General features: G+C 38.9%; 1 non-coding gene and 1 pseudogene across 1 annotated transcript; one reads left to right on the top strand and one right to left on the bottom strand.

Annotated features, from left to right (window-relative positions):
- Window positions 1-9,194: 9,194 nt before the first annotated feature.
- LOC122752047 lies at window positions 9,195-9,301 on the top strand. The gene has a single exon (XR_006355852.1). It is a non-coding gene; the product is annotated as a U6 spliceosomal RNA (small nuclear RNA).
- A 5,198-nt stretch (window positions 9,302-14,499) lies between these two features.
- LOC122747743 lies at window positions 14,500-15,040 on the bottom strand (annotated as a pseudogene).
- Window positions 15,041-25,463: the final 10,423 nt, after the last annotated feature.

The raw sequence follows: 25,463 nt of genomic DNA, 5'->3' as shown, positions 1-25,463 counted from the left end.
CCAATTCTGCTATTGACTTGTTTGTGACCTTGTAAAAAACCATTTTTCATTTGGTCATCTGTAAAACAGGGGTAATAACATTTACCTAACACAGGTTTCTGAGATACTTTAACGAATCCTTGTTTTTAATGTCTTTGAGAGCCTCATGTAACATGCCAAATTATAATTGTCCTTACTTGAAAAATTCACTGTGAAGCCATTAATAATAACAATAATAACCATTTGTCTTTACCCAGGTGTCTTTCATCCCAAAGGCTAGAAGAGCTTGCTATTTTGGCTAATTATTAGTTATAGCGTCTACACATCTGAAAAAAAATTTTAATGGGAGAAAATAATTAATTTTTAAGTTCCATGAGTAGCTATGGATTTTTTTCAAGTCATTCTTGTTCTCTCCCCCTTTTTTTAGGTGGGTAAAGTTGACTTACTTTAGTAAAGTTGACTTCATTAATAATTAACATTTGTTGGAGAGGAGGGTCATGAAATTCTAGGCCTTGCAAAACCTCTGCAAATAGGATAAGTATTGGACAGCACCAACCAAGAAGTGAAGCATCAGGCAAATTAGTCCAATAGTTTTTTATTTCACTTCATGTCTCAAGTCTATCAATCCCATTCTTTGCTCCACATTCCAAGATACAGAAAAGATAAGGTCCAGCTTTCGAGAAATGCCAAAATCTTTCCACCTTCATGTCTGAAAACAACAAATATAAACAAAAGAAACCAGTATAGGTCACAGCCTCTATCAAAAACAAGAAGTTACTATGCTTGGAAATGGTTTTCTAATGTGTATTAATTTTCCCAGTAATTTAACTGATGACATTAAGTCTGAATCAATTACATTTAAAACATTAATACAAGATTGTTGTGGGCATCAAATGAGACAATATTTGTAAAGCACTTAGCACAGTGCCTAGCACATAGTAGGCATTTAGATGCACCCATCCTTTTTTTTTTTTTTTTTTTTTTGGCGGGGCATGGGGATAAGTGACTTGCCCAGGGTCACACAGCTAGTAAGTGTCAAGTGTCTGAGGCCGGATCTGAACTCAGGTACTCCTGACTCAGGGCCGGTGCTCTATCCACTGTGCCACCTAGCTGCCCCCCTGCACCACCTAGCTGTCCTCTCCTGTACCCTTCCTTCTTAATACCAATGGTATGGGGCAGCTAGATGGCTCAGGGGTTAAAGCACCGGCCCTGGATTCAGGAGTACCTGAGTTCAAATCCGGCCTCAGACACTTAACACTTACTAGCTGTGTGACCCTGGGCAAGTCACTTAACCCCCCATTGCCTGCAAAAAAAAAAAAAAATACCAATGGCATAAGGAATTTCGCTTGAAAAGATAAAGGGTTTTTTTTATAATAAAAATTTTTATTTAAAGGCTTAAGTTCCAATTCTATTCCTCTTTCCCTTCCTTTCCTCCCCCCTCCCTGTGATGGTAAGGAACTCGAATAAAAGAAAAAAAAGAAAGTGGAAAATAGCATGCTTCAGTCTGTGTTCAATCAATATTGGTTCTTTCTCTGGAGGTGGGTAGTATGCTTCATCATTAGTCCTTGCACTAATGTTTTGGATCATTGTATTGCTGGGAATAGTTAAGTCATTCATAGGTCTTCCTCAAACAATATTGCTGTTACTGTGCACAATGTTCTCTGGTTCTGCTCATTTCACTATACATTAGTTCATGTAAGCCTTTCCAGGCCTTTCCAAAATCATCCTACTTGTCATTTCTTATAGCACAATAATATTCCATTACAATCATATACCACAACTTGTTTGGCCATTCCCCAATTGATGGGCATTCCTTTGATTCCAATTCTTAGCCACCACAAAAAAGAGCTGCTATAGATATTTTTTGTACAAATAGGTCTTTTTTCCTTTTTTTGGAATGTTGAAAAGATAAAGTTTTATTGAAAATTAGAATGTTACCTTTAAAGCACCAAAATCATTTCTTTTCCACCATCACAAGAATATAAAGAATAATTATGGCAACAGAAACCATGACATTTCATTATTTGATTTTTCATGTTAGATATATAAGGTAAATAATCCCTTCCCAAAGGCCATATTTTTCCTTTCTCATCAGGTTATATTTATATATAGATATGTAGATATCCATACACACAAACATAGACATATATACACACATACTTCTATTTCTTCCCCCTCTCTCCCTGTCTTGCTCCCTCCCCACCTCTTATTCTTTGATTCTTTCCCTCCCTTTGCCCTTCTTCCCTTACCTCTCTTGCCTTGTTCTTTATATTTTTAATCGTATTGTATTTTGTTGAATATTTGAACCAATCGAAATATTTTTTTAGTTCAATGATATAACAAAAAAAAAAAAAAAACCCTGAGATCACTCCTCTGCCTTTCTCAATGAGTTTTAGTACATACCTCAGAACTGTTCTCTCCCCTGCAACTCCTGCCTTCACAATAGACTTTATTATATACTGACTCTCCCTCAAACTCCCTGACTACTTACTGCCTCAATTTACACACTTCCCACGATATGTTCCTCCACCCTTCTCATCCAACCATAACCTATCAGATTTTTCACCTCTCCCTCTGTTTTCCCTTATAAAACTTTAATCTTCACCCATACAGAGACCTCCTCAGTTCTCTCCCAGGTCATGTCCCTTGCAATAGACACTATCTCTCCTTTCCCCCATCTTTACTCCTTCATGAATCAACTTAATTCTATATTATACTCTTTTCTTGAATTCCTGGCCCCCATATCATACCACTGATCACATCCTGCCAAGCCTCGGTTTTGGATCACTCCCACCATTTGCTTCCTTCACTCCTAGACAGATACTGCTGAAAAAATCATGCAACGGTTCTAACTAGGCTTTCTAAAAATTTATGTTAACTGGGTCCTTACTGCTGCTAGGCAATCCTATTATGTATTATATATGTATATATTATATATCCCTTATCAACCCACCATCCCACTCTCCACAGTGGCTCTTCTAAATCTTTTCATCCCCCCTTAAATCTCCCATGCCTCCTCCTCCCTCAAACCCTCTTAGCTGAGATCCTTGCCTCATATTTTGTAGAAAAACTGAGGTCATTTGCTCAGAGCTTCCTTATTTCCTATCATTTTGATGTATTCTGCCACTATCTCCTTCTTTATCCCTGTCTTATGATGAAGTGGCCTTACTCTTTTTTTTTTTCTTGTGAGGCAACTGAGGTTAAGTGACTTGCCCAGGGTCACACAGTTAGTAAGTGTCAAGTGTCTGAAGCTGGATTTGAACTCAGGTCCTCCTGAATCCAAGGCCGGTGCTCTATCCACTGCGCCACCTAGCTGCCCCCCCTTACTCTTTACCAAAGCCAACTTCTCTAATTGTTCAAGCAGTCTTATTCCATCCTGTCTCCTTCAACAGATTGTTTCTTCTCTCAACCACATTAACTTATTTTGTAAATTTCCTCTTATCTACTGGCCTATTTTCTACTTCCTGCAAACACATTGAGGTCTCCCCTATCCTGAAAAAAAACACAACACCTTCACTTAATCCTTCCATTCCTGATATTATCCTATATCTCTTTTGCCCTTTGCTGCTAAAATCCTTGAAAAGGTAGTCTACAGTGGGTACCTACACTTTCTCTCTTCTCACTCTCTTCTTAATCCTTTTAAATCTGGTTTTACCCTAATCATTTCACTGAAATTGCTCTCTCCAAAGTTACCAATGATCTCTTAGTTATAAAATCCAATGAACTTTTCTCAGTTCTCATTCTCCTTGGCCTCTCTGTAGCTTTTGACATTGCTGATCACTATTCTCCAATATTCTCTTTTCTCTAAGTTTTCAGGACATTAATCTTTCCTTGTTCTCCTGTCTATTTGATTGCTTCATCTTAGTCTCCTGTGCTTGATTCTCACCCAAATCATGCCCTTTAATTGTAAATATCCCTTAGGGTTCTTCCTGGGCCCTCTTCTGTTCTCCCTTTATACTACTTCACTTGGTGATTTCAGAAGTTCCCATGGATTTAATTACCATCTATATGGGTTTTGTTTGTTTGGTTATTTGTTTGGTTTTTGGTTTTTTGGGGGGGTGTTATTGTTGTTGTTGTTGTGGGGGTTTTTTGTTTTGTTTTGTGTGGGGGTTTTTTGCGTTTTTTTGTTTTGTTTTGTTTTGGCGGGACAATGAGAGTTAAGTGACTTGACCAGGGTCACACAGTTAGTAAGTGTCAGGTGTCTGAGGCCAGATTTCAAATCAGGTGCCCTTGAATCCAGGGCATGTGCCTTATCCACTGCACCACCTAGCTGCCCCATACCATTTATATGTTGACAATTTTCAAATCTACCAATCCTGCCCCAGCCTCTCTGCTGATCTCCAGTCTTGCATCTCCACTGCCTTTCAGACATCTCAGAGTGGACATGTCCAAAACATGTCATTATCTTGCCCCTAAATGCTCCCTCCTTCCTATCTTCCCTAGTACTGTAAAGGACAACACCACTTCCAGTTTCTCAGGTATGCAACATGGGATTTATTCTCTACTTCTCACTATCTCTCACCCCCTATCTCCATATCCAATCTGTTGCCAAGGCCTCCCTATTTCACCTCTGCAGTATCTCTCATAAATGACTTTTTCTCTCCTCTGACAGTGCCACCACTCTTAGGCAGGATCTCATTCTCATGCCTGAACAATTAAAATAGCCTGCTGGTAGGTCCTGCCTGTTTCAAATCTCTCCCCACTCCAATTTATCTATTCAGTTACCAATTCAATTCAATAAATAGTTATTAAGTACTACAAATAAGAAAAAGAAAGATAGTCTTTGCCCTCAAGGAGTGTACAATCTTTTGGGGGAGAGCTGCAGATGGAAAGTGGGGAGTGCCATGCAAAGTCCAAATTCTGCCCCCATAAAGGAGAGCTGTGGGAAGAGAGAAAATGGGATGAAGGAAAGTTTTATGGAGAAGATGGCAACTGAATTGGATTAGGAAAGAATAATATTCCTATAGAAGGAAGAAGTGAATTTGAGTGAGGAGAGTACAGAATCTGGTCCAGGAATAGCTAGAAGTCCAGTTTGGCTAGAACATATAGTAGATGAAGGGGAGCAGTGTGGAATAAGGCTGGAACATTGAGAGAGAGAGAGAGAGAGAGAGAGAGATTTATTGTTTACCATGTGGTGCCAGGCACTATGCTAAGTACTGGAAATATAAATACAAGCAAAAAAAACTCCGATAGTCATCACCCTCAGGGAGCTTATATTTTAATTAGAGAAGGCAACACACAAAAGGGAGTTCAGTAGTGGGCCAGGTAGAAAAACCCGAGGTCAGTAGTGAAGCTGGAGAGAAGCCTTAGCATTTCCTGATATGGTGGTCTCAGGCAAGAGATCACCAGATAGAGGAGATAAGTAGAGATAAAAGTCATAAGATTGAGATCAGAAAGACCTTAGAAATTATATGTGATTTCCATCCACTCCCTTAATTTTACAGATGAAGAAACTGAGGTCCAGTTATGCTAACAATTACATAAGGAGTAAGCAGCCGAGGACAGGAGTGGAATCTATATGCTCTAACATTAAATCCCAACCTCTTTGAAATTCAGTAGATTGAAGCCGAATTGTGTGTGTGTGTGTGTGTGTGTGTGTGTGTGTGTGTGTGTGTATGCATGCACATGCAGGAATATGTGTGTGCCTTAAATGCCAAGTTAAAGAGTTCATATTTAATCCAAAGGTCTTTATCTTTGGAGCAAAGGGAATGCCATTTCATCAATATACCATGCCTTCTCTACTGACCTCACATTCACACCTCCTCCCCAAGGGCAAGCTGGACACTGCCCTCAGGTTCTTGGGTTCTAATAGGGAGCTTCTGCCTTTTCTTGCAGGGGCTCAGAAAGTAGTGTGCTGGTAAGTGTTCAACAACATTACCATGGGAAAAATATACCCAAATCACTTTTATACTGTTCGCCAGTTTCCAAGTTGTAAATGCTCACAATGAAAATTTAACAATCAATTCTCCAGATGCCATTAGAGGTGGCTCCAGCATAACCTTGGGCCAAGGACCTCCACAAAACCCCTCCAAGCCATCCACACTGTTCTTGTGCCCCCTTTCCTCTTTTCAGCTCCCCTTAATGTGTCTCCTCCCATTATAATATAAACTCTTGGGGGGATAGGAAACTGTCATTTTTGGAATATTTGTAGCCCAAGAATTTAACTTAGTGCCTGGCACATAATAAGTGCTTAATAAATTCTCTCTGTCTGTTTTGTCTTTCTTATTTATTCAAGCACAAAATAAACTATAGAAGGTTTTGGAAGTGGGAAAGTGACTTAGTTGGACCTGTGTATTAGGACAATTATCTTAGCAGTTGTGTGAAGATTATATTGGAGAGAAGGTTAGGGCAGAGAGACAAGGTGGGAGGCTATTAGGCAAGTCCAGTGAGCAGTGATGAGGAACCAGACCAGTGTGGTGCAAGTGTGAATAGAGAGGCGGCTATGAATGCAGAGTTATTGTGAAAGCAGAACTGACAAGATTTGGCAACTGGTTGAATGTGGGGTCAGCTGAGAGAGGGAAGAGACTTCAAGATCACCATGAAGACACTCTGAATTTTCTAGATCTACATAAAGCCATGTTAATTAAGTCAGGATATAATCTGACTGAATGATCTGGAATTATTGGTTTTCCTCAGCACAGCCCTTTAATAGCAGGCTCTTCCTCAAGACCTGAGATATTTTTAGTTGGATAAGAGTCTGGTGATATGAATGTATCAAGTTTTAAGATAACAAGTAAATCTGCTTAGTAAGAGCTTCATTAATACGTTATAGCCAAATACCACTGTTTATAACATTGCTCCAGTAGATCAAAATACCTGCTGTTTTGCCTTGCCTGCTTTTGCGGACATAACCAATGATCAGGGTTAGACATGGATCTACCACATAGCCTTTGAGTAAAGCTGAAACTTTACTCAAAGTAAAGCTTTCCTCACAAACTCTGTGATCTAGGCAAACGGTCTGCTTGCTGTTTTCCATACAGGACATTCCAGCTCACTCCTCCATGCCTTCACAGAGGTTGCTGTCCAGTGGAAACTCTAGCTTCATTCAAGACTCAAACCTCATGATACCACCTTGAAGAGGCCTATTCTGATTCACCAATGTTTAGTCGCCTCCTCCCAGGGCCTTTGCATTTGCTTTGTATATGTCCTGTATTTACTCACCTGTGAATGGGTTGTATCTCTGGTGTAAAAATGTCGGCTCTTTGACTTGGGTTCCTGAGGTCTAGTCCAATATTCTCTCCATGATGCTGTTTTCTCAGCTGTCTTGTGCATCTGTTCAGTATTTTTAAATTCCTGTTCCAAATGCATTAGAGCAGCAGTTCTTAAGTGTGGTCCAAGGATCCTGGAGGTCCCTGACACCTTTCAGGGGGTTTGCCAGATCAAAACTATTTTCATAATAATACTAAGATGTTATTTGCCTATTAAAATACTGCTCCTTTTTTTTCAACTACATATCTGTGTTAGGCTGGATTTTTTTCATATACCTCGAAGAGCCAATTGGTTAAATTTTCAGTGTGAGTATTTACACCTTGGAAATAGGGAAAGCTACAAACCTGGGTTTCATTTATTGCTTTTTTATTGTCTATATTTAAGAAAGTGATGGAGAAAATGTTAAAATGAAGATAAACTTAAAAGCATGTTGTGAATATTTTTTTCTCCTGAGAAGCCAGCCGTAAGACATTTGCTAGTACACTACTGGATGCATCTTCTACATGTCAAGCATTGTGCTAAGCCTTGGGGATACAAATAAAGACAAAAGACAATACCTGCCCTCAAGGACCCTCACAATCTAATGGGGGAAAACCAGCAAACATGTATAAACAAGCTATATACATAAATACAAAATAATTAACAGAGGAAAGATATTAGAATTAAAAGGGATTGGGAAAGGCTTCCTGTAGAAGGTGGGGGTTTTAGATGGGACTTGAATGGAGGGCAGGGAAGCCAGAGGCAGAAAGGAGAACATTTCAGATATGGAAAACAGCCTGGAGCTGAGAGATGGAGAATTTTGGTCATGGAGGCCAATGTCACTGGATTGAGGAGTGTGGGGGTGGTGGTAGTATAAGATATAAGAAGATTGGAAAGGAGCTGGGCTTGGGGAGGGAAGCTTCTGAGGAACTTGACTGCCAAACAGAGGATTTTTTATTTGATCCTGGAGGTGATAGGGAATCACTAGATTTTATTGAGTATGAAGTTGACATGGTCAGAACATTCCTTAGGAAAATCATTTTGTCAAGTGAATGAAGGATAGACTGGAGTGGAGAGAGACTTGATGCAGGCAGAACAACCAGCAGTATGAAGGACCAAAGTTGAAGGTTGGAAGGATACAACAGTGATATGATGAGGAGGTGAGGGAATCAAGAGACAGTAAAGAGTTGAACAGGTTCACCAAGGGGTCAGGATGAGGAAAGGAAGAGAGAGCAGCCAGTGCAGTGAGGATAATCTGGAAGAGAACTGAGGGGTCAAGGGATCAGAAGTCATGTGTGGGCAAAAGTAGGGTTTGGTATGAGAAGGCAGAGGAAGAGGTGGAAGCCAATAGATTAGATAAACAAAAGTTCTTTGGGGTCTTCAATAATTTTAAGCATGTAAAGGGGCTCTGAGTCCCCAAATTTGGAGAACCATTGTGGCAAAGATTGCACAAGCAATTCACCACATCAGTACTTATGATGAATGTTTTTTGTTTTGTTTTGTTTTTAAAAAAGGCACATGGAAGAATTAGTGAGCACTCTGTAAAGAATTTTTGCAGAGGATATTTACTCATCTATCTCCCATCCTGGGTCTTTTAGGGTCTCTCAGCCAGGGTTTGTGCCAATACTTTTCATGGGACACTAATGGAACCTCATATATAGAGGTTCTAGAGATTAAAGAATTTTAGAAATGGGCTCAGTTAATACCAGTTAGTCAGTCAATAAACACTTATTAAATGCCTACTGTGATCCCTGTAGGCACTGTACAAATATCACCATTCTCCTCTTTTTCCAAGCTTCCAGGGTAGAGAACCAGAGCTCAGAGGAGTAACATAACTTGCTCAGATGGCACTGTTTAATACGGGCTATTCTAGGTTCATGTTTTTTACTAATGAGTTCTGAGTCTTTTTATCAGTTTCATTGTACAATCACAGAATATTGCTAGTTCCTTTTCAGGATTCTGCTGTTAAACTAAGCATTGTCATTTCCACTTTCTTCCCCCTCCACCAGCCATTATTGAAAGTGGTGGTGCTCGCTTCGGCAGCACATATACTAAAATTGGAACGATACAGAGAAGATTAGCATGGCCCTTGCGCAAGGATGACACGCAAATTCGTGAAGCGTTCCATATTTTTGTCTAGGGAGGGGGGGGGAGGGGGAGGGAGGAGGGAGAAAAATCTGAAATTGTAAAGCAATGTATAAACAAAAGTTGAGAACTATCTTTACATGTAACGGAAAAAAATAAAATATCTCAAAAAAAAAAAAAAAAAAAAAAAAGAAAGTGGTGACCCAACAATGGTTCCTAGGAGGGGCCCCTGCAAACATAAGCAAAGATACTCCTAGCCTACATATGTGTTAAAAAGAAGAGATATGGAAGGGAGAAGCAAGTTTGAATCTTTGAACAGAAAGAGCACTAAATTTAGAGGCAGGATAGGGGAGACCTCAATGTGTTTGTAGGAAGTAGGGAATGGGCCAGCAGATAGGAGAAATTAACAAAATAAGTGAATGTGGATGAGAGAAGAAACAATCTGTTGAAGGGGACAGGATGGAATAAGACTGCTTGAACAATTAGAGAAGTTGGCTTTGGTAAAGAGTAAGGGGGGCAGCTAGGTGGCGCAGTGGATAGAGCACCGGCCTTGGATTCAGGAGGACCTGAGTTCAAATCCAGCTTCAGACACTTGACACTTACTAACTGTGTGACCCTGGGGCAAGTCACTTACCTCAGTTGCCTCACAAGAAAAAAAAAAAGAGTAGGCCACTTCATCATAAGACAAGGGATAAAGAAGGAGATAGTGGCAGAATACATCAAAATGATAGGAAATAAGGAAGCTCTGAGCAAATGACCTCAGTTTTTCTACAAAATATGAGGCAAGGATCTCAGCTAAGAGGGTTGAGGGAGGAGGAGGCATGGGAGATTTAAGGGGGATGAAAAAGATTTAGAAGAGCCACTGTGGAGAGTGGGATGGTGGGTTGATAAGGGATATATAATATATACATATATAATACATAATAGGATTGCCTAGCAGCAGTAAGGACCTAGTTAACATAAATTTTTTAGAAAGCCTAGTTAGAACAGTTTGCATGATTTTTTCAGCAGTATCTGTCTAGGAGTGAAGGAAGCAAATGGTGGGAGTGATCCAAGAACCGAGGCTTGGCAGGATGTGACAGTGTATGATATGGGGGCCAGGAATTCAAGAAAAGAGTATAATATAGAATTAAGTTGATTCATGAAGGAGTAAAGATGGGGGAAAGGAGAGATAGTGTCTATTGCAAGGACATGACCTGGGAGAGAACTGAGGAGGTCTCTGTATGGGTGAAGATTAAAGTTTTATAAGGGAAAAACTGAGGGAGAGAGGTGAAAATCTGATAGGTTAAGTGTTGGATGAGAGGGGTGGAGGAACATATCGTGGAAGTGTGTAAATTGAGGCAGTAAGTAGTCAGGGAGTTTGAGGGAGAGTCAGTATATAATAAAGTCTATTGTGAAGGCAGGAGTTGCAGGGGAGAGAAAAGTTCTGAGGTATGTACTAAACTCATTGAGAAAGGCAGAGGATTGACCTCAGGGTTTGTGAACAATAGCTACCAGCGTTTTGATTGGGTGATAAGTATGAATAGCAGGAACCTTAAAAGAAGAGAGGTTACTGAATGATGAAGGTAGGGGGGAAAACTTGAAAGTGGCAATAGGAAGCAAAGAGTATTCCAACCCTGCCCCCACCTCAGCCAACGAGCCAAGGAGAATGAGTGAAAGCATAGCCAGTCCTAGAAAGGGTGGACAGGGAGGCTCTGTCATCTGAGGAGAGCTAGGTTTTGGTAATAACTAGTAGAAGGTGGGAGTTGCCTTGTGGTGTCAGATGGAATTCAGGGTTTTGGAGCATATGGAAGATTCCTGGACCCATATTTCTCCACTTTCTCCTCTTACTCCTTCCTCTCCCTCACCCCACCCCCAATGTTTTTATATAGCTGAAATCAAGTTAAAATGTACAAGCTAGAGTACTGGGAAAATTGTGTGGAGAAAGATTAAAAACTCCTCTTTTTTTGCCTAGGTAACAATGTGAGCTTCTGATTCTATGATTGAATCCCAGGTGGGGACTTAGGCAATAGCCAGTAGAGTCACTTTCTTTCTCCCATAGTTGCTGCCACATTAAATCTCTGGACAAGACAGCTAGGTGATACAATGGAGAGAGCTTGGGGCCAGCTTAAATCCTTCTCAGTCATTAATTTCTTGTGTGACCTTGGTAAAATCACTTAGCCTTCTGGACTTTGTTTCCTTATCTCTAAAATGACATAGGGGGGGGGGCAGCTAGGTGGCACAGTGGCTAAAGCACTGGCCCTGGAGTCAGAACGACCTGAGTTCAAATCCGGCCTCAGACACTTGACACTTACTAGCTGTGTGGACCCTGGGCAAGTCACTTAACCCTCATTGCCCTGCAAAAAATTAAAAAAAAAATTAAATGACATAAGGTGGAGGGAGGTTGGACTCAGCCTTGAGGGTCCTTTTGCGCTTTGACTCCATGTGATCCTATGACAATTTTATCTGCAAAGCTCTTCTCGTTGACCACCAAAGCAGAGGACCCTGGTAAAAGCCGATTATACCTTAGGGATGGTTAAAAATTTTCTGCCTACACTCTAATTCTTCCCTTAATTAAATTCAAAATTCAGGCAAAAATGGATATTTTAAAACTCAGATTGCCTTAATATCCTAAAAGTATCTGGATAATTGTGCTATGTAGAGCTGAATTTAGCATAGAAGAGCCATTATCTATGAATTAGTTTGCATTGTTTGTCCCAAGGGAAAAAAGATCACTGTATGCAGTTTTATCAAATCCCATAAAATTCTAAAAATATTTATTGAGTGGCATACATAATAAATATGTTAGTTTAACATAGTTTCATGTTATCTGAAAGCCTTACATTTAATCATTTTTATTCTAATACTTTAAGCAAGGAAATAAGATATAAACATTTAAAATACAGATACCTCCACATGTACAATTAATTCTACCTAAGTTCGACAACCATTATAGCCATGGGAAATGGGCTATGTTTAGAAAAAAATACCCCTGGTGATGAAAATGTTGCCTCTCTGATGTCTGGAGGCACATGGCTCATTTTCAAGCAAGAAGAAGAAAAACTTCCAGGAAACTTATCTGAGAAACTGTTTTAAATGCCTTCTAAATTCTAATCAGAGCTGAAGTCCGGTGAGGATGCCAGGCTCTCAGATCTATATACTTAGTAAGGTGAATTGTGGTTTGTTTGTTTTTAAAGTTTGACATATTTTTGTTGTGGCTTTAAAAGAAGGTATGTCAGGAGTTCCCAAGGTGCCCAAAGTGGTATTAACTCATTGATACTTCATAATTCTGGTACTGCTTCCACCAATTTCAATTGAATAATTTAAATCCAATGTTTATTAATTGCCTAATATAGAATACTAGATTAAGATAAGACATAACACCAGTTTTCATAAGATATACATAGATATAGAACTGGTAGAGCTAGATATTACATACACACATGTATATATATGTCATATGTAAATGTCAGTTATTATGAAATATCATTTTAGAGAGATACATTAGCATAGTATATGGATGACCAAATTGGAATGAAATGGGTTCAAATCCTACTCAGGCTCATACTGGTTGTGCGATCATAGACAAGTCACTTAATTAGACCCTCCCTCAAAGACCCTAGTTAATTCTCCAAGAGTATAAGTTGCAGAATACTTGCTAATATTGCAATGTTAGAGGGAATTTCTGGCAATGAAATCATGAATTGGAACAAAAAAATTATAGTCTAGTGGAGAAAAATAAGCATACGCAGGTAATCATAATAATAGCTCATATAGACATTTTAAGACTTGCAACATGCTTTTTCCTACAACATCCCTTTGAGTTAAGTAGATATAATACAAACCTGTTTGTTTATATTTAAATAATGCTTAACAATATTATATAAGTGCATGAGAGAGATGAAAAACACCAAAAAGTTAATAGCCCTGTATTGATAGGATTCCAAATTTTCTTTTAAATTAGACTTTCAGGACCTTGGACTTGGAATCAAAAGTCCCAGTTCATGGGGCAGCTAGGTGGTGCAGTGGATAAAGCACCAGCCCTGGATTCAGGAGGACCTGTGCTCAAATCTGGCCTCAGATACTTGACACTTACTAGCTGTGTGACCCCAGGCAAGTCACTTAACCCTCATTGCCCCACCAAAAAAAAAAAGTCCCAGTTCAAATTCCACTTGCCTAGCTTAATCTCAAGTAGGCCATTCAGTCTTTCTGACCCTTAGTTTTCTCATCTGTAAAATGGGGATACCAACACTTCCCCTTGCTTCAGAGGAGTTATATATGATGACTTTTATTATGTTGAACACTCATGGATTTACATTTAAATGGTAATAATTAGAATTCCCAGATAAAATTATTGCTGTTTCCACAGCTACAAATTAAATTGTATCAAATAAATCAGAACCCCAATTCCATTCCTACTAAATTTTTGGAACAATGAAACTTTGTCCTGATTTTCCCTGATCCAAACTCCCTCCCTACTCACCCTACCCAATAAAAAGGCAGTTGGTCCCCACTTTGTCATCCCTACTCCAGAAGTTTATTGGGGTTGAGTATTGGGGCAGCAAGAGTTTCATCTTCCTGGGACACACCTTGGAGCAGAGGAAGCCCTGCATTCAATTTCTTCATCCTATGATGTCTTAAGGAGGGTGGAGTTGGAGTGAGAGGCTCCCTCCATCTGCTTTCTTTTCCATCAACCTATAGTTTGTTGGTTCTATTTAGGTCCATGACAAGTGTTGGGATCCCCACTGTCTATTCTTTTATTTCTGGGTCCCTCAGATAGCTTCACCTACTATATTAACATAGGAGAATGACCACTAAAGCTGTTATCACACATACCAAAAATAATACTGAGATATGTCTTCTCCTAGTTGTTGTTTTATTACCTTCAACTATTTCAGAAGTCTAATTCCAAAAGTAAAATATTATCAATTTCCTAGAAATCTATTTTGATATAGTGACTTTAGTCCTATTTCTCTGCTTCCAAAGACAAATGCTATAAAATAAAATACATAATACTTCCCTCTAAAAAAAACAGAAATAATATTTAACAGAATAAAAAATATAACAAGAAAAAAATTCCTTGAATTTAAGTTTAAGGACTCTAATAATTGATTCCTTAACACATACTTTCTTTTTTTTTTTTTTTTACACTGGGAATTGTCTTTATTGTACAGTCCTAGTAGGCCCTCTTTAGTCAATAGTAGTATGCGGGACATTCAGGTAAAAAGCAAGTTGCTGATGAATGAAAGGTCACATGGCTATTAAGTGTCAAGTGTCTGGGGAAAACATTTGAACTGAGTCCTCCTGGACACCGTTAGATGATTCCATTTTGTTGGCAACGTCCAAAGCATCATAGTCTGGAGCCAGTCGGACATAGGCCTTCTTCTCTCCGTCAGGCCTGATCAGTGTGTTGACCTTGGCCACATCGATGTCATAAAGCTTCTTTACAGCTTGCTTAATCTGATGCTTGTTGGCCTTGACATCTACAATGAAGACAAGGGTGTTGTTGTCCTCGATCTTCTTCATAGCAGACTCGGTGGTCAAGGGAAACTTAATGATGGCATAGTGGTCAAGCTTGTTTCTCCTCGGGGCACTTTTCCGAGGGTACTTGGGCTGCCTTCGAAGCCTTAGAGTCTTGGGTCGCCGGAAGGTGGGGGACCGTCCTGATCTTCTTCTTTCTGTGGCTGTGCACGCCCTTCAATACCGCCTTCTTGGCCTTCAAAGCCTTGGACTTGGCTTCCGTCTTGGGGGGAACAACCGCTTCCTTCTTCGCCTTCGGTGCCATCTTAAGGAAAAAGATCTTCCGCACTGTTTCTCACGGGCTTATAGCGCTAACTAACACATACTTTCTAATCAGAGTTACTGTCCTACAGAGCCCCAAACCAACAAATGATTAATAGTATTTCTAGTATCAATCTTTACATGTGTGAGAAAATAATTATTAATAATGGGGTTTTGGGGAACCAGAGACCCCCTCCTCCACTCAGGCACTCTGGCTGGTTTCTTAGAGCCAGCCCAGAGTCAGCAGAAATGCAAAAGAAATGTAAGTTGACCTTCCTGACTATCTAACAGAAGTTAACTCACCTTGGGCAACCCTCCCCTCAAGTCACGGTAATTGATAGACTTGAATATTACTGGCCAATTAGCTTGGATAAGTATGCAGTGACCCACCTCTACCTGGGAGAGGTTCAAAATCCTTGTGAAGAAGGGGTTTGGGGTCTCTTCTCTCCTTGCCACACCTCTCTCGAATACTGACTTACCTTATCCGGGGCTGGCTCTTCCCAGTCCACCTTCCTGGGATTCTATGCTGGGTTTACATGCGGTCAAATTAATAATAAATGGTTGCAGCCAAAAACTGGTGCAATAGACTCTAATTTATAAGTAGCAATATATTAGAAACCCCAGCCAAGTTCTCCAATAACTTAAAACAGGGACAGGTTTCCCCCTAATGTTTCAAACGACATACATGTGAAATGCAATAGATTATACTAAAACTAATTAGAGTATTTTAGTCACTTTTATAATTAGAGTTACTTGGATCCAATTTAGGTGTGTGAAAATACAGATGAAGCTAGAATAGGATAGCCCTAGAAGGGACCTTAGAAGTCATATAAAACATCTCATTTTACAGGTTTGGAAGCTGAGGCCTAGCAAGTGGAAGTGACATGCCCAAAGTGACTCAATTTATTAAAGAGTGGGGAGAGAGAATAATCATTTATACAGTATCTACTATGTGCCATGAACTGTGGTAAATGCTTTATAAATATTCTCTTCCTGGCACCAGACTCAGTGTTCTATCTACTGTGTCATAACCTGGCTACCTAGTGCCTGGACTAGAAGCCAAGTTTTTTTCATTTTATGTTTCATTTTAGTATAAGCAGTTTTTAATCTTAACATTTATGAGAAAAAATGTAGTATAAGGAATTATTTTAACTACTTGGATAAAAGGCAGCTAGATGGCACATTGGCTAGAAAGCCAGCCCTGGAATAGGGAAAACTTGAATTCAAATCCAGGCTTAGATATTTATTAGCTGTGTGAGTGACCCTGGGCAAGTCACTTAGCCCTATTTGCCCTCATTCCTCATCTGCAAAATGAGCTGGAGAAGGAAATGACAAACCACCCCAGTATCTTTGTGAAGAAAACCCCAAATGGAGTCATAAGAGTCAGACACTACAGAACAACATCAATGAATATTTATTCCCTATCCCCTTATATCAGGTCTGTCAGTTTCATGTTTCTCAGTACTTCAGGCATTAAGAAACTGCTTAAACTATTGCATTCAATAGTGAGAAAAATATATTCTAATTCATCATTAGGCTTTTAAATCACCCATTTATCAAAATCCATACCCCTAATTTCCAATTGACATGCATCATATAGTGGGGAGTTGTTGACAACCTTCAAACAATTGGCTCAATCTCTGAATAACTAGGTCAGAACACCCTCCTGCTTTGAGAAGCCATTTGTGAATGAAGTTCCTTCAGTATATATCTTCTGTCTTCACTAAGAAGGCTCAACTGGTTTGAACCAACATTAGTCAATAACAGGCAGGTTTGTCAGGCTCTTCTGCCCTTCCCTTCTACATGCCTATATCATTCAAGCCAAAGCTGAAAGAAACCAGTTATAATTGGCTTAGTATATACCTTTCCTTTCACAAGTAGCCTTAAGGTCAAGGGTTTAGATCATACTATAGAAACCTAAGATCACTCCCCAATAAGGTTTTGGCCAGAGTACTAATGGGACTCATCTAATCACTAATAAAATTCTTTTCATTCATTTCTGAAATTTTTTTCCCTTTCATCAAACCAATCAATCAACAAGTCTTTATTAAAGACTTTCTATGTGCCAGACACTGATTAGGTACTAAGGATACAAAGAGAAGAGTGAAAACAGATCCTGCATTAAAAGAATTTACACTGGAGCTGGCGAAAACAATATGTACCTCTATAGGTAAACAAAAACAGATACAAAGGGATGGAAGGAGGAGAGTAAAAGGCACTAGCAGCTGGGGGATCAGGAATAGTTTCATGTAGAAGAAGGGTTTTTTTGGGTGATGTTTGAAGGAAATCAAGGATTCTGAGAGAGGGAAGTAAGGAGGAAGTGAATTCCAGGCATGTGATGTAGCCACTGCAAAAGTACATGTACCTGAGTTTCTTAGACACCAATGGAGAAAGAGAATAATTTTTCTGAGAGAAAAGAGTAGCCCTTAGACAGAAATGGGCTTTATGGGCAAAATCTGTGCCTTAGAAAAATATCTGTTTCTAATTATATTTTCTGCATGAGTGAAGGGATAAAATCCAGTGGTTTAAGAAGACTTTTCCATCTTTAGTATCTCTAAATACTACCTAAAAAATAGTGTCAGCAAAAAACAAACTGTATTTTTCTCTCTGCACTAATAACAGCTGAGTCAGATGTTCCAAGGTGTACTACTTATATTGAAAATAGATACAAGTGTGTGGGAGGGAAGGTGTGACATCAAGATATTTTGCATGCCTTTAGTCTCTGCCATCCTGGGCTTCCTGCAAATGAATAAACATTACTGATTAATTAAACTTAGTTTTTGCATTGAGTTTTGGTTCAACAACTATTTATTAAGTATCTGCTATATGCTAAGCTACACACCACTTTTAAAGAATAGCAATATCCTTTAAAAATGTTTAGTCTAATAATGGCCAAACTTGGCTAAGAATGAACCTCCATTCTTGTAAAAGGTAGAGGAACTATGGATATAGAATACTGCCTGTACTATTAGACTTAGTTGATATCAAGGTAGTTTTGCTGAACTGCTCTTTTAAACTTGCTCTTTTAAACTTGCTTTTCTTTTTTGGTATAAGAGATGACTCTAGGTGTGAGTGAAAGAAGGTATAAATGGGGAAATGAAGGTAATGCAAAACCAAAAGATATTAATAAAAAAATTTAAAACAAAGCAAAGAAAGTTTGTTTTTAAGGAGCACCAGAATTGGATTTCTAAGTTGTTCATACATAATAATCAAACATTAAGTGCTGCTATTCTATTAGTAGCAAGTTACATTACTCAAAATTTTAATATTGAAAACCTTACTGAATGTTTAAAACTATTTTTTATAGCCTACAATCCTTTGATTTGTGCCTATGTTAACTTCACCACAGGGGACCCTTTGATGCATACCTCTTATTCCTATGTTAACCTCAGCACAAACATCAAGTCATTATATGCCATAGTTTCTAATCCTTTATTGTAACCCCTAGAATAACAGTTAGCTAAGAGAAGTCTTGCCAATAGCTCAACTTCCTTTTCCCAAATAGAGACTTACACAATGAAGTATTTATTTGTTTTTCAAATGCTCCCCTGCTCTGACCATGGAGGCATTTAATTCAGGGAGATGAAAATGACAAAACTATTTTTCCAGTTCATATCTAAGTGCCAATTACAGCCAGTGATAAGATTGTTTTGGGTTTAGGACGTGTTTGGTTTTAACCAATATATCTGGAAGTCTATAGTGCCAGAATTGCTACCTATGATGTCACTGAAAGCTTCAGATAAGGAGGGCGTCTCAGATTTGTTGAAAACTTAAGTATGAATTTCTGTGTCTTCATTTTTCTTTGCCACTAGCCTGAATACTATTTCCAGCAATTTTTTTCATTCTCAGTCCCTTGATTTCTTGCAAATGTTGAGCACAAATATCAAGATTATTTATTCTATATCTCATATCCCCAAATACTCAGACCTTGAAGTCCATACAATTTCTAAAAGCAAAGCTTTAGCATTAATAGTGAACATTGGTTCTTTCTTTCTTTCCCTTCTCAGGAAGTAATTTAGAGGAGCCAAATACCCTACACTATTTGCAGGAGAAATTTGGTACTTTAATGTGAAGGCCTAATCCAAAGAACTACTTAACAAATATCTAGGTCAGAACTTCCAGATTAAAGTAAAATTAATATCTAATATATGCTGTATCTTTTCATCTGGGATGGTAATTGTTGAATTTGTACCTTATATCATAGCATATAAGTTGGCTATTATGGTTGATTATCATAGAATTTCAAAGTCAACATTTTAATTAATGAATGGATGAATAGATGATTTAAAAAAGCATTTATTAAGCATATGCCATGCTCCAAGCACCAAGCTAAATGCTAGGGATACAAATGGAAAAAAGCAAGACAGTTCCTACTTTCACAAAGAAGTCAAACTCTAATGGGGGAGGGGGTGATGAATGTAGAAGAAAATCCAGCTATATGATGGATGGAAAAGTATAGAAATCCTAAGTGATAGAGTAGATGACAAGGACCCAAGGATCCTTAGGGTGTATGCTTAGGTGAAATAACAGTTCAGGGAGAGGGGTCTGGAGGTTATAGAGGCAGGGCAGATAGGCAAATGGCAGGATGTAATAGCAGAGCAAACAATAAGGCCTGGTATTCATCCAGAAAAGTTAGGGTCGGTGGCTCCCATCTTACCCAAGTGGTGTGATCCAGTCATGTCACTTTTCCTAACCAGTGGTTGATGGGGTCTGGATGGGTGAATAGTCAAGAGAGGGGACCCCCCCTTGTGATAGGTCTAATGTTTAAAAGGCATTTCCTGGCCCAGAATGAGGCCATTTGTAACATGGAAAACCTGCCAATTACAGGCACCCAAACAAAATCTCCAATTCAATCAATTTCTCAACTTCCTGTCAGCAAAGATAGACATACCTAGGTAAAAGATATAATTTACTGTCCAACAAGAAGAGAAGTAATAACTAGAGCTACACCTAATCATGATTACAAAGTAAGGAATGCTTATTTTCAATCTTTCTGACCTCCCATGTCTGTACTTTCCATCCCTCCCACAGGCCCCACTTCTTTAACCTCTTCACTTTAGTCTTTAGTATTCACCTCCTCTCTTCTACCCCCCACCCCTCCCTTTCCCCTCCACCATCCCTCTCCATTAACCCCAACTATCAGGAAAGATTCTGCTTCAATCAAAATCATATCTTAGTATAAATTTGTCAATAATCTTATTTCTTTTAGAAGTATTTACCTTTTCGATCTTATTTCTAGTTATATAATAAAAGGCCTTGTCCATTTGTCCAGTTAAAGGAATTTAAGTCCTTAGCAAGCCAGTCCATGAGGTTATGTGTGAGGGTTTGGGGGGTCTTTTTGGGGGGGTACACTGGAAACCATACCCTTTAGTCAATTGACTTTAACACTGATGTGCAAAACCAGCTCTGACAATGAGCGGCCCATGTGCTCCCAATAACTGAGTGCAGTTGTCAAATAAAATCTTACCCTTTTGATAGAGCCTCACGTTGGTTTTGTGTGGAATTTGGGGTTTTTGCTTCCCAAGACCCACTTTATGGTAAGGAGATAATAGCTCTGCCATCCTTTATGGGTGATGATAGGCAGGTAGGGATGTGGAAAATAGAATTGTCAGCAATCAACTCCTAGAGATTGACAATAGGGAAATGTCCAAGGCTCTGGGATGCAGTTACCTGGCCAGGAGAAAAACAAAGACACAAGCATTAGGCAAAAGTCACACCCACTGGAGATAACTGCCTCTTGGCCAATACTGAGAATTCCTCTCCCCACTTCCGCAACCCTTCAGCACAGTGGGATACTAATAACCATACCCCCCCAGCTAATCTGGCAAGAGGGCATATCAGAAGCTTGTCTCTTTAGCAGTCTGACCAGTTTAGGCCAGTTAACAATCTGGCCACTATCCATAGACAGACATAGAATAAGGGTCCTTACTCACTTGGGGGAACAAAAGGGACATAACAGGATTCCCTTACACCACAGGTTTGTTGAAGGAAGGATCAACAATACTGAAATAGAGAATTTCTGGTTCATATGATCATCTATGAAATTATAAGCAGTAAAATTTACACAGCCATCCTTCCCTGAAATAACCTAAGAAAAGCTGAAAAGGGCAGCCAATTAGATTAGTACCATTAGTCTTCTCAAATTTGGTTTCTATCAGTTTAGGGGAGCCATTTTCTCTAGTGGCAGCAGATTATAAGAACATGTCCATTTGCACCACCCACGTTCACACTATCCTGCTACACCTCTGCGCCTTCAGGCTCCCTCAGTCTCTTCACACTGATGAATGCTGATGTTGCCTGAGGTTGCATGGTGAGTGTGGTTTTCCTGGAGTATACTTAAGTTTGCTCAGTTTCTCCTGGGCATCTCCATCCTGGAAATAGTATTCATGTGGTATACTAGAGTGCCAAGTTTGAGTTTCTCACAAGAATCATTATAGTAACCATCATGCTTTCTTTCAGCCAGTGTGTTCATCCCCAATCTTCTAAAGATACCTATCTTTCCAGCATAATTTATGTTTTGACCTTAGAAGGCTAAGCCTCAGTGTAAAATGAGAAGTATACGGAATGTTAACAAAGTCAAACATTCATCTAACTTTCCTTACCTTTGTTCTAAATGTTAGTGATAATAATAAATTTTTTCCTGTGCCACCCCTATACTTTAAAATAAATATAACCTGAGTTCAAATCTGACCTCAGACACTTAACACTTACTAGCTGTGTGACCCTGGGCAAGTCACTTAACCCCAATTGCCTCACTAAATAAATAAATAAGTAAATAAATAAATATAGGTACAAATCAGTTCAAAGACTCAGAAACTCAGAGTTAGATAACTCCTCAGAGGCCATCTAGTTAAACCTATAACAAAACAAGAATGGTCTCTTCAATTTTCTCACCAGGTCATACAGTTTTTGTTTAAAGACCTCCAAAGAATGGATACCTACTACCTCTTGAGGCAGCCCCTTCTACTTCTAGACAGATCTAATCGACAAAGCAATATTAATTATTAAGCTCTTACTCTGTGTCAGGCATTGTGTTAAGCACTGGGGATACAAATACAAGGACAAAGAAAGACGGTACCTGCCCTCTATGAGATTAAAATCTAACACAGGTGGGGCAGCTAGGTGCACAGTGGATAGAGCACCGGCCCTGGAGTCAGGAGTATCTGAGTCAACTCCGGCCTCAGACACTTAACACTTACTAGATGCATGATCCTAGGCAAGTCACTTAACCCCAATTGCCTCACTAAAAAAAAAAAAATCTAACATGGAAGACAACATACAAAAGGAAGCTGGAAGGAGGATGGGTTGGTGGGTAGCAGGATGTTGGGGGTATGGTACTGAAATTAGAAACACAGCCAAGAGGAGAATTGAAGTCAGTAAATCTGGGGCCCTTTTCAAAATTAAGGCTCCCAAGAAGACTCAGAGCTGTGGAAAGGTGGCCAGGACATAGCAGAGGGATTTTCCAGGGTGAGAATATCACTGGGATTAATGGATGTTCCAGGGTGAGACTTCAGATGGAGCCATGATTTTGAAGCAGAGGGGAGTTAGAAGAATAGATGGGGAAGGGGAATTGTAGGGTTGGCTGACCTGGACCCTTTTCAAATAGAGTGCCCCAGAAGGAACTCATCAGTGGGAGAAAGGTGCTAATATTATCAAATAGATGAAAAGTCCACAGGGAATGATAGTGACTACATAAGAGGACTAAGGAGACAGAGATGAGACAGAGGACTTTAATGAACCCTGAAATCAGTATGATCTGGTTGGCGCCTACCAGGACTACAGAAATGTACAAAGTCAAATCCAAATCCCAGTTGGTGATAATGCAAGGAAAAATGCTGGATGTTGGACCAAGGAATTCTCTTAAACTCAGCTATCCTAAGAGTGAAGCAGAAGCCAAGGGTTGAGGAAGAGGATGGGGTCAGTTCATATCTTCAGACTCAGTTCCCTGGAAATTAAAAAATCAGAATTCAGAACCTCTATACATTGTCCCTAGTTCTGTCCTTGGGGGCCAAGCAGAAAAAAATCAGTTATCTCTTCTGATTGATAGTTTTTCAAATACTTAAAGAAAACCTACTTTAGAGACATTTTAAAAAAATCAAGATGAAGCATACCTTGTAGCGTCAATAATCCACATAAGGTATGAATGTAAGGTCCTCCGCTATCTGATGATCCTCTTATGTATGGTCCTAGCTTATTAATGTTGTTCCTAAACACAATGGCCAGGAATGAACACGATACTCCAGCTGAGGACTGCTCAGTTACAAAGTTCAACAGGACAGTCAGCTCCCTAGTCTTAGATGCACAAAATTACTGAATCATTTGGTAGGAGAGTTTCAGTTACATGATCTAATGATGATCACATTAATATATGGTTATATATATATATATATAAAAGGAAATATACATGTATGTATATATATACTCACAATATATTATATTTAAATTTTGATAGAATTCTCAGTCATCGTTATATATGAACTCACGAGTTAAATTTCCAATTTCTATTTACAAGACAACTAGGTAGTATAGTGGATAGAGTGCTGGGGTCTTGGGTCAGGAAGACCAGAATTCAAACCTTGGCCTTTAGACATTCACTAATTGTGTGACCCTGAGCAAGTCACGTAATTTATCTCATTTTCTTCTACTCTAAAATGGGGATTATAATACTACCTACCTCTCAGGGGTGTCACGAGGATCAAATGAGAGAATAATTGTAAAGTGCTTAGCATGGTTAAGTGCTACATAAATATTAATTTATTAGCTATTATTATTATTTGACTAAGAAAGTTGCCTACACTTAAAATATAACTCTTAAATTTTCAGTCTGCATAGGTATCTTTGTGTATCTTAGGACAACACTGCAATTATTGGAAGTGGAGAAAAGTGAAACCAGTGATACTAGTTCTTCTAACAAGAGGACAATGTTGTTGACCCCAAAAAGGTTTTAAGAATAACCAAACCCTATGGCTGTGTTATCCTAAAGAATTCTCTGGCCAAATCACCCAGCTCTATTGACTCTGGCAATTCTGTAACAGGGCTGAGGCTATTGTTGCTGACCACAGACTTGTTCATTCACAAAGGCTATTAACTAAAAATAGTTTACTTCCACCATCACCCCCCTCTTAGCTAGGATTATTTTCTGGAAAATAACCTTGAGATAAGAGTGAGGGAGTAGTAACTAGCCAAGGAAATGAGGGGGAAAACAAATATTTTCAAACAATAGTCACTTGGGGGAAGTGGGGATGGTTGGAGAGAGAATGCAAACTTCTGCATTAGTTGTGGCTTAATTCTTAGCTTTGCTGACTTTGGGTGCTGTAATTATAGCCTTAAAAGTTTAAGAAATATAGATCGTTTAGGGTGTAGCCTGAAAAGATAAATGCTTCCTTTCTCTGAAGTTCAAGAATCATTATAATATGGCACCTCAGTTTCAGGGGAAAAAATTATAACAAAAGAAATTCCAAGCTGAAAAGGGATTCCAGAGGTTATTTAGTCCAAAGTATAATCTCCTTTATCCCTTTGAAGTATGTAGCACTATATCTATGGCTAACTCTCAACTAGTATTCCCAGATTTGAATCCCCAAGTGGTTAAGCACTTTCAAATTCAATGGGTCTGAACTACTAAAAACATAACTTATGAGCCCCAAATTGGAAATTGAGGAGGAGTGGTAGATGCCTGTTTATTGTGGAATGGTTTAAACAAATTGTGTATAAGAATATAAGGATATGTTATTACACCATAAAAAATGACTAAGTGGACAATTTCAGAGGGGAAAAAATTGAAGCTTCTGTGAAATGATATGGAGTGAAGAGAATGAAAATTTTTATATATGACAAGATTATTATCAAGAAAAATAACTTTGAGGGGCAGCTAGATGGCGCAGTGGATAGAACACCGGCCCTGGGAGTCCAGAGTACCTGAGTTCAAATCTGGCCTCAGACACTTAACACTTACTAGCTGTGTGACCCTGGGGCAAATCACTTAACCCCAATTGCCTCACTGAAAAAAAAAAAAGAAAGAAAAGAAAAGAAAAATAACTTTGAAAGACTGGGGGACGAAATTGACTAAAATACCCATACCTTTTAATCTAAAGATCCCACAACTGGGCATATACCAGAAAGATGTCAAAGATAAAAAGAAAGGCCTCATAAAACACCAACATTTTTATAGCAACAATTTTTTGGTAGTAAAGAACTGGAAACAAAGTGGCTGCTCATCAGCTGGATAATGGCTGAACAAATTAGTTGAAGTACATTAGTGGAATATAACTGAGATGTAAGAAATATTGACTATGAAGAATACATAGAAGCATTAAAAGAGTATATGCTGATACAAAGTGAAGTAAGAAAACTAAAATAACATCACCTATATATGGTGTTATACATGTTATAATATATAATATTCCATGTTTATATATATAGTAATTATAATAATGTAAATGAGAAAGAACAAA

This window comes from Dromiciops gliroides, chromosome 3, assembly GCF_019393635.1.
Source record: "Dromiciops gliroides isolate mDroGli1 chromosome 3, mDroGli1.pri, whole genome shotgun sequence".
In the NCBI taxonomy this organism is placed as follows: Eukaryota; Metazoa; Chordata; class Mammalia; order Microbiotheria; family Microbiotheriidae; genus Dromiciops; species Dromiciops gliroides.
Note: the sequence above shows the minus strand (reverse complement) of the source record. Positions and strands in the feature narration are given on the sequence as shown.